The sequence below is a fragment of the Lycorma delicatula genome, chromosome 5 (assembly GCF_047948215.1).
Source record: "Lycorma delicatula isolate Av1 chromosome 5, ASM4794821v1, whole genome shotgun sequence".
Classification (NCBI taxonomy): domain Eukaryota; kingdom Metazoa; phylum Arthropoda; class Insecta; order Hemiptera; family Fulgoridae; genus Lycorma; species Lycorma delicatula.
Genome location: NC_134459.1, coordinates 156,545,631 through 156,555,410, shown reverse-complemented (window position 1 = coordinate 156,555,410; position 9,780 = coordinate 156,545,631). Strand labels below are relative to the sequence as shown.

At 27.2% G+C, this 9,780-nt stretch overlaps 1 protein-coding gene across 1 annotated transcript in view; it reads left to right on the top strand.

Annotated features, from left to right (window-relative positions):
- Nucleotides 1–200: 200 nt before the first annotated feature.
- The window catches only part of LOC142325512 (M-phase inducer phosphatase-like), a 228,232-nt gene continuing 218,652 nt past the window's right edge, over nt 201–9,780 (top strand). Inside the window, exon 1 of the mRNA XM_075367369.1 lies at nt 201–330. The gene's annotated coding sequence lies outside the window, so the exon portion shown is untranslated. The remainder of the gene's footprint in view (nt 331–9,780) is intronic.

The following is a 9,780-nucleotide window of genomic DNA, read 5'->3' as shown; positions in this document are numbered from 1 at the left end:
AACAAACGAAATTCCTTAATTTTTAATGTTTATGAAAGATAATACGTATTCGTTCATTTCGGTATAACTGTTACTATTCCTCTTGTTTACAAGCCGGTTGCTTTTAAATTTTATAATTAATGTAAAGCATCAGTTGATACGAGGTCTACGTTGTGGTAACACTGTTATGGGTACAATATTTTCCAATACGTAGGTTGGTGGTGTTATTCAGCTTTTCATGACGTTGTCTGTGTTTTAATGTCTTCTATATTTTATAGAATATTTTTTTATTTAGAACAAATTATGCAGTATCAGTTTTCGTGACATATTGCATAGTTTATAACACTGCGGGTGAGTTTATATTACATCTTATATACAATTGTAATTTATATCTGTAATTATTACTTTGTGTTAATGGTTATCAGCTTCTCTAGGGAAGGTTATTGTATCGATAATTTTTGTACGTATTTATGACGCTATATTTACCTACTTGTATTTGAAATACGCTTACAGTTGTAACCGATTATAAGTGCTATTCTTTTTTGAAGGTAAACGTTTCGGTTGTACTTTGGTTTCCATCATTAACGTATCAAATTATGATTACTAAACTCATAAGTTTATATAAATGTGTATTTTTTATTTGAAGAGTGTAATTAGTGATAATTAAAATGTTACCTTTTAAAAATATTATATTTTGCCCTGATAAGTAATTGATATTCTAGTTAGTATAAATCAATGTAGCCCATTGTCCTTTGTGAGGACCTTAGTGTTGTTATTTTTATTGGAGTAGAATATATGGAAACATAACTATTTAATTTTAATTACCTAACTTTGGTTACTCCTATCATTTTTGAAAATTTCATTGATACAGTGTTTGATTCATGGGGTCAAGAAAAAGAGGTGTGTACATTTGTGACAAGCCATTATTTTTTATTTCTGGTGTAGAATTTTTTGTTTTAAAATGAATAATAATTAAATATGTTAAGAAGTAATTGAAACCTACTGTTTGACTTTTTTTTAATTGAATGAAAATATAAAATTTCTGTATAATATAAATTACCTTATAATTACATTTGAACTATGATTAATAAGGCCTACAGTAAATTAGGAAGAAAACCGATGAGTGTATTTATAAATGTTTTACCCAAAGATAAGTTGTAAGATTTGATTTATTTTGAATGTACTGCTTGAAATTGAAAACTTTAATTGCTAATGTGAGTATTTAGTTTTTTTCATTGTATGATTATATAACCAATAATCCATTTTTTATTTTAATAAGTATATTTTTTTATTGTTATTAGTAGTAGTCAACCTCTTTTACGCAATACTGTGAGTTTTCAGAACAGATTGCTAAAAATTTGAAGCAAAATTTTTATTAAAGACTAATTTCCTAATCACATAATTGGATTGAGTAAGCATACATGCAGTGGTCTCATTTTCTAATAATAAAAAGTATTTGAAGAAATAAGTGCAATATATAATTACAAAATAAAACAAAAATTTGTTGGATATAGTACAATATTTTACGTGTTTCAGATGACTTTTTGTCATAACTTGTTTACATTTTAAATATTTATATTTTATTTTGGTATTACAACCTCATACTTGCTTTCGTGTATATTTAATGAGAGATAAGATTAAAGAAATGATAAATGAAAAAATTTTTCTTTCTTGGTGAATTTATTGTTATTAATAGCTGGATTTAGGTTATATTGCTTAGAAAATAAATTAATCATATCATCATTACTTTTAAAACTTGAGTTAGCATTATAGTATACAGTATACCTTGGTCAAATGTATTGGTTATTATTATTGAAAGCATATAAAGAAGATATGTTGTATAATTTTCTCACTTTTATTTTATACATTTTTTTTTAGTACAGTAGCTAATTAATAATCAAGTGTGTCTAAGGAATTTTAATGTTGACCTATAAATTAATTTTCATGTAACAAATTCAAAAGTTCTTGCATCGAAAATTACCAACGTTATCTAATTGTTTATTAAATAAAAATTAATTTTTGATGAATGAAGCAAGTGCTACATTTTTACTAGAATCATTTGTATTTCAGCTGGTGCTTGTTTTTGTCACAATTGGTTTTGTTAAGTCTGGATGTTTTGAAATGAACTTAACTGGATTTTGGTGTTAGACAAAAACACATGTGTGTACTCATCACCAATAAAATACCCTTTACATACAATTTGTAAAAATATCTAACATACAATTTATATATATATATATATATATATATATATTTAAATTTATTTAGATTAAATTTTTTATATCTTTTCAGCCTCCGCAAAGTACAGAGTTAGAGAACACTCTTACCTTTACATTTTTGTGTTCAAAATGTTTTTGGGCGTAAACCCATCTTCAGTGATATTTTTAATAATTCTTCACTTTTACCCATTTTTCTTCACATTTACACATTAAATTTTATCCTTTTACTTTTATTTCATGAAAATTTAAAACCATTTAAAAAATTCAGAACAAATATTTGTTCAGTCAGGAGAAGAAAAAGTATATTGCAATAAATATCTGAATTTTTAAATTGTTATAAATTTTATTAATAACATTTTTTATTTAATAAAAGTAAAATGATGATATTTAATGTGTAAACAGTGAAGAATTACTAAAAATATCACTGAAGATGGGCTTGGTCTCCATAACACAAAAAATGTGTTTACATAAAATAAAAAATAGCAATTAATTTTTTCTTGTATGAATTTTTGAAAAGATTTTCTGCACATTGATAATAAAAGTAATGTATTTTTTGTATGTTTTCTTATCTGCTGAATCCATTAAACTAGAAACAAATCTAAGTGACTTCATCTCCATTTTTTCAGTTTTGGAGAGAATCTTCATCTCAATTCTCCTCAATACTAGTTAAGAATGTTCTGAAGAGGTGCTCGGTTTAATCATAATTTTTATAAAAACCATAATATTGTAAAAGAAAAATATGAGATAGGTTAGGTTTCTGTAGCCGGTGTGAAATTTTCTTAAATAATAAACAAGTTTAAATGTAGCTGTTAACGAACATTTTCTCTTTATAAATGAGAATGATACAAAGATGTCTTATAAATAAAGCTAGAGCACCTACTTCATTTACTGAGGGTATGTTCTTTCTGTTTACTGAAGAATTGAGTATAAAAAAATGTTTCTTTTTGAGGATGTCATTTGTAATCTTGGTGTTTGAATTGATACATCGTTTGGATGGAGGAATTCTTTGCTGGCTTATGTTATGATTAATTTTTTGCGGACCTCACATCAGATTAAATAACCTATGAGATTTCTTCGAACACTTAGTAGGATACTAGTGGGGTACTAGTTATGCCATACCGTACGCATTTCTTTGTTTATTTAGTACCTTGCATATTGATTAAATACCCAATTATAGAAAACAATTATCTTTACTATGTTTTTGATTCTTAAAAAGAAGAGCATTTATTTTTTTATATATATACTTTATTGTTTTATTTTATTTCTTTTTAATATTGACTGTTGGTTTCCTCTTTGCAATTATATGTATATAGAATGAACTTTGAAAGCAACTCTTCAGTCGTTGTAGCCAAATGTATGATGACCCATTGCCAAACAATGGTGCTTAACCACTCACAGAGGCCTTGACTCACTGTTACATTGTGAGCAGATGAGTGTATGGTCGTTCTAGTTGGCATGACATCAGCAAGTAATAGGTCTTTCAACTTTTCAGAAAATATCTTTCTAAATGCTCCTTACGTTTTGGGAGATGTTGTACTCCCATTAAATTTTAAGATATTTGTTTACATATATATATTTACAACTCTGATGTTTTGTGCAGTTTACTTTTCAATAGATCTTTATTGAACCGTTATTTTTGGTTTTCCTTGAAAACTGTTTGACTCGGATTTAAAAAAAAAAAAAAAAAAATGTTATTGCTCTTATTTTAATTTTTTAAATATGCTTATACTTTTTTATAAATATCATTTTCCTTTCTACACATTGATTCTGTTTATGATATATTGTTGTAATATATTTTTATCTGTATATTTAGCCTATGATACTCATTTTTGTGATAGTACAAGTTTATAAAATAAGTGATCTCATGTCATCATTTCCTTTCACTTATGATCATATCAGCCTTTTTTAGCTATACATATTGAATTATATTTCCTATTTCCTGTTTGTTCTTGTCAGTGTATACTTGACTTGTTTTAGTTACTTTGTAAGATTTTGAAAGTTTTGCCTGATTGTTTATTTTCTTCATTAGGATTATGACCAGTTTAAAATTTAAAATGAATTTTATAGTCATATTAATTTTTGTTTAATGTTTTGTAGGACTGTTAACTTTATTGAAAAAATTTTACTTTTGTTAATGGAATTTCTTCTAAAATTCTTCTTTTGCTGACAATCGTAGGATTGGTTTGCAGTTTATCTCAGTCTTCCCAATTTGCAGCATGTTTCTTTAACTCCTTTTAAATACCACATTCCATGTTTTTCATAATCTGGTCGATGTACTTGAGTCTTTGTCTTCCAATAGGATTCTTTCCTTCCACTACATCTTCTAATATTGTTTTAGTCAACCCGTCATGTCTTAATAAATGGCTAATCCAGTTAGCCCTTCTGTGTTTTAACTTAATCTAGAGGGAAGTTTTATCATTGACTACCACCCTTAATACGTCCTCATAAGTCACCAGTTTGTTAATTCACCAGATTTTCTTCACTCTCCACTAGCACCATACAACAAAAGCTTTAATTCTCCTTAGCTCCTCTGCTCTTAAATCTTTGTCTTGCTTCTGTAAAAACACACTTCATAGAAACGTTTTTAACAGCCTTTTCTTATGTCATCATTATATATGTTTGAAATTAATAGATTATGCTTTTTGTTAAATCCATTAGCCTTGTTGATACAGCTCAATCAATATTTCCTTGTTTTGATCGGCCATCTGTTATCTTATTTATTGCTTATTACACCGTCCACATTTTCTAAATACTCTTCCCAGCATGAATTGTGCTTTTGTTTGATTCTGACTTGCCACATGTATCTTAGTCTTAGTTTTATTGATGCACATATACTCTATACTGAGCACAGATTCCATGTTTTCCAAAATTTCCATTAGATTCTGTTTACTCTCTGCCAATACTATTGTATCATCAGAAAATTTCATCATATCTACTCTTTCTCCTTGTATCCTTTCAATTCTCTCTTTCCACAACTTCTGTTTTACCTCATTCAACCCTTTCTGTATGTAACCAGTGAACGAATAAGTTGATAATTTGTGGTCTTGTCATACACCTTGTCCAATGCTTGCCTCCTAGTACACCTTGTCTCATCTTGATGTCCACACCTTATCACTGCCATTTCATCAACATACAAATATTAATATATTATTTTCTAAATTATTAATAAACAAATTTTTTTCTACTTCGGTATTTTATGACTATATTTACTCTAATTTTATTATTAATCATGGCCCGTTGGTATAGATATAAATTAACCCTTCAGGCAGGGAGCACGTGAATGTCACGCACATGTTAAGTTGTATATCGGTGGGTGGACGTGACAGTCTCGAAGCACAGTGCTTGCTTCAAAACTTCATAACACTGCCATCTCGTAATGTTTATTTGAACAACTGACTTTTGTGTTATCACAAGGCTTCGTTCTTCCCGTCCGTGTTTTTATAACTGCGTAGGATTGCATATCGGTGATGAAATACGATTTTGTTCTACGAAGTTGAATGCTCTTCTTTCAGTCAGTTGCGTCAGCTGTGAGTAAATGAAAATGGCCAGGTCTAGCCCGTCGCGTAATCTTGCATCTGAACAAATTATTGAATGTTTAGATGAGACGTGTGACAGTAACATTAGAATATTTGATAGCGGTAGTGAATTTGATAGTGGCGAAAGTGATGAAGATTTTGTGCCAGAAAATCGTAATGAAAATAAAGAAGATTCTGAACAGAGTAGTGGCGATAGTGATGACGATATTGATATACAAGTGAAGCGTACAAGAAAAGACATAGATTGGAGATGGGAAAAAGTGGATGATTCTTCTGCTGAAAATTTTGTTTAAATTGGTGTAATAGTTTTGAAGCTATAAGTTTTTACTTTTAGTACTGTAATACAGCTGCTGGTTGGGCATTTAAATTACCGGCAGTAGGGTAGGGCTTTAAAAATTTAAATACCGGCTTGAAGGGTTAATTATATAATAATTTCCACCTACCAACTGTTGTTTTTATTATTTCCGAGCACTTTTGGATATTAATCCATTATCAGGAACATTTATATGTCGTGGATTATAATTATTTTCTTTACAAATTAATGTATTAGATGAATTTTGAATCTTTTAAGAACAAAAATTATAAATACAACAGATCATCAAAATGTAAAAATAATGTTATGAAGTGTTATAGTGTAATATGAAGTGTTATGTATTTTAGTATGAATCAGTATAACCGACCTAAGAATCAATGTTATTGTATAATATTTGTTTAAATAAAACATCATTAACAAATTTTGTTTGTTCATATATCAAATTTATATTATTTAAGTATATGTAATATTTTTCAATAATATTTATTTTATGAAAGTTATTGGAATATTCAAGAATATTAATAAAATTACTTGGGTTGTAATTATGATTATTTTCTAAGATATGTTTAGCAAAATTGGATTGTTCTTTATTTCCCTTATTTATACAATTAATGTGTTCATTAATTCCGATCGAAACAGATCGGTTTGTCATCCTGATATATTCCAAATCACAATTTGTGCATCTTAAACTATTTACTCCCTATTTACCTAAATTAAATTTACTGTTATATTTTATTATTCTACTAGGATAAAAAATAAAATCTATATAAAAGATAATATAAAATTAACAAATAATAATAATGGATACAAATATGCTAAAACTGAATACAATATAAATTACAAAAAAATTAATAAAACATTTAAATCTTTTGAATTAAAAACTGCATATACAATGAATAGTAAAATAACAGATCCTACTAGAATAACAAAATATAACAATAAATTTAATTTAGATAAACAGGGAGTATATAGTGTAAAATGCGAAAATTGTGATTTGGAATATACTGGGATGACAGCTTGATCTTTTTCGATCAGAATTAATAAACACATTAATTGTATAAATAAGGGAAATAAAGAACAATTAATTTTGCTAGACATATCTTAGAAAATAATCAGAGTTACAACCCATATAATTTTATTAATATTTTTGAATATTCCAATAACTTTCATAAAAACAAATATTATTGAAAAATATTACTTATATTTACATAATATAAATTTGATAAATGAATAAACAAAATTTCATAACGATGTAATATTTAAACAAATATTATACAGTAATATTGATTCTTAGGTCAGTTTTATTCTTCATACTAATATACATAACAACTGAGAGTTTCATACTGACATGACGGACAACGTCAACATTATTTTTACATTTTGACGATCAATTGAATTTATAATTTTTTTTTAAAAGATTCAAAATTCATCTAATATATTAATTTGTGAAGGAAATAATTATAATCCATAACACATAAATGTTCCTGATGGATTAATATGTGAAAGCGCTTGGGCATGATAAAAATAGTTGGCAAGTGGAAATTATTATGTAATTAATTTGTATTTACTCTGCAGTAATTAAAAAAATTACTTTTTTTTAAAGAACTAACATTTTAACTCCATTAAATTTTATTTGTGTATAACTCCTTTAAATGATTCTTAGAAAAAATTCTTACTACTAAAAACGCCTAGAACGATTATTAAAATCTGTAAAAATAAATATTACTTACGAGTTAACTGATAAAATAATTTTAATACTGGACATATAAGTACTTCAAAAAAGAAGAAAATTAGGGATTCAAAATATTAAAGTTACATTAAATAAATATTTTATATAAAATTTAAATCATTAAATGTTATAAAAGTTGAAATTTTTATATTCCAGATATCCCCCCCTGGTTTCAGCCAACTATGGCCCATTTTAATATGTTTCTTAGGGTCCACCTTTTTTCTTGCCAGTATGTTTTAAGCCTCCCACATCTTTTTCCTGAATTCTTCTGTTGCTACCCTTTCTTTATTTTGTAGCTTGTTTTTCTTAGAAAAACTTAAAAAACCTTTTCCCAAGACTTTAAATTTTTCTTGATGTATTCCTGATTTTGTGCATTTGGAATTTCTATTCCTGCTTTGTTCAAGACTTTCGTATATTTATGAAAATATTTTTTTTTAAATAAAAAATATTTTTATTTTTAGTTTTCCTTCTAGATAAAAGGAGAGGATTTTCTTGGTAATTCTGTTATTACTCATCTTTAAGGTGCTCCATAAGAAAATATGTTTTCTTTCATAAATTATATTTATTTATTATTTAAATCTTTGGTTTAGCATTTTGTGGGGGCACAGTTTATAGTGTGTTGTTTTTTTATAGAACCAAATATTTTCTTAAAAACCTCTTTTCTTTTGGATTTTTTTTTTGTAAAAGGTCTCTATTGATCATCATTTAACATTTGGAACATTCAGTGCTTCTGAAAAAATTGCCATATTCAAACAACTTAATTTTACATTTATGGAAATCAAAGTTTTTTTGTACATGATTTTGTTTGATGATATGCCAATTTCACCCTTGTTCACCTGATTTCTTAAAGCTATTTTTTTGACCATTTTATTCTATAGTTTATCTGAGGTATTTAACGTTTTACTTTTTCTATTTTTTCATGTCTGGTTTTTAAAAAGCTTTGGGGCTTGATATTTGTGATTCATATATTGAAGTTTTTCAAAAGATGTTTGTAGGCTTCATTTAGTGATTTCGTTTTTAATATTTAAAATTTTTATTATAATTATCTTTTTATTATTTACAGATTAATATATTATCATTTAATTTAAGACTATTGTGTGATAAAAGCTAGAAAAAGAGTTATGGTAGAAAAGGTTGTTAAGGGTAAAAAAACTACTTGTACATAACAGTGTAAAAACCTAATAAAGTTTACTTGTTATTAGGCAGTAAAAAAGGTAGAAAAAGAATCATGTCATATTAAAGATGAAAAATTATTAAAATACTCAAATGTGATGGTCTTACCCAAAGAAAATTAAAAGCATTATTATTATTGTTATTGATGTGCTTAATAAGAAAAGGAATGGTTAGCTGTACACAGCCTTTAGAATTATATTTCTCACAAGATAATTATTGTAAAACCTCACTTTGTGCGATCATTACATTCCTTTGAAATACATGTTAAAACTAAGACAAATGAAAGCCATCGCATTAGACAAATGTGTGCTGTTGCACTGTTGCAAAACAGTTTAAAAGAAATTTTGTCTTTAACTGTTGATAAAAAGTTTATTTTTTCTTCACAAATCTTACATATTGTTGATGTGATAAACAGATATTATCTTATTGGTTCTAATAGGTGGATAGTATTTCTTCTATTCATCCACAGTTATTTCATCTGATTCTGTCTAACTTGAAACTAAATCTGATATCTTCTTTGTTGTTTCCTTACAACCTTCAAACATATTACATAAGATTTACAACTGTACTTTCTTATTTCAAAAAATCCTAACATATATGTAAACACACACCACACACACACACACACACACACACACACACACACACACACACACACACACACACACACACACACACACACACACACACACACACACACACACACACACACACACACACACACACACACACACACACACACACACACACACACACACACACACACATATATATATAAAACAAAAAAAAAATACCCAAAAAACCAATACACAAATAAACAACAACTTGACC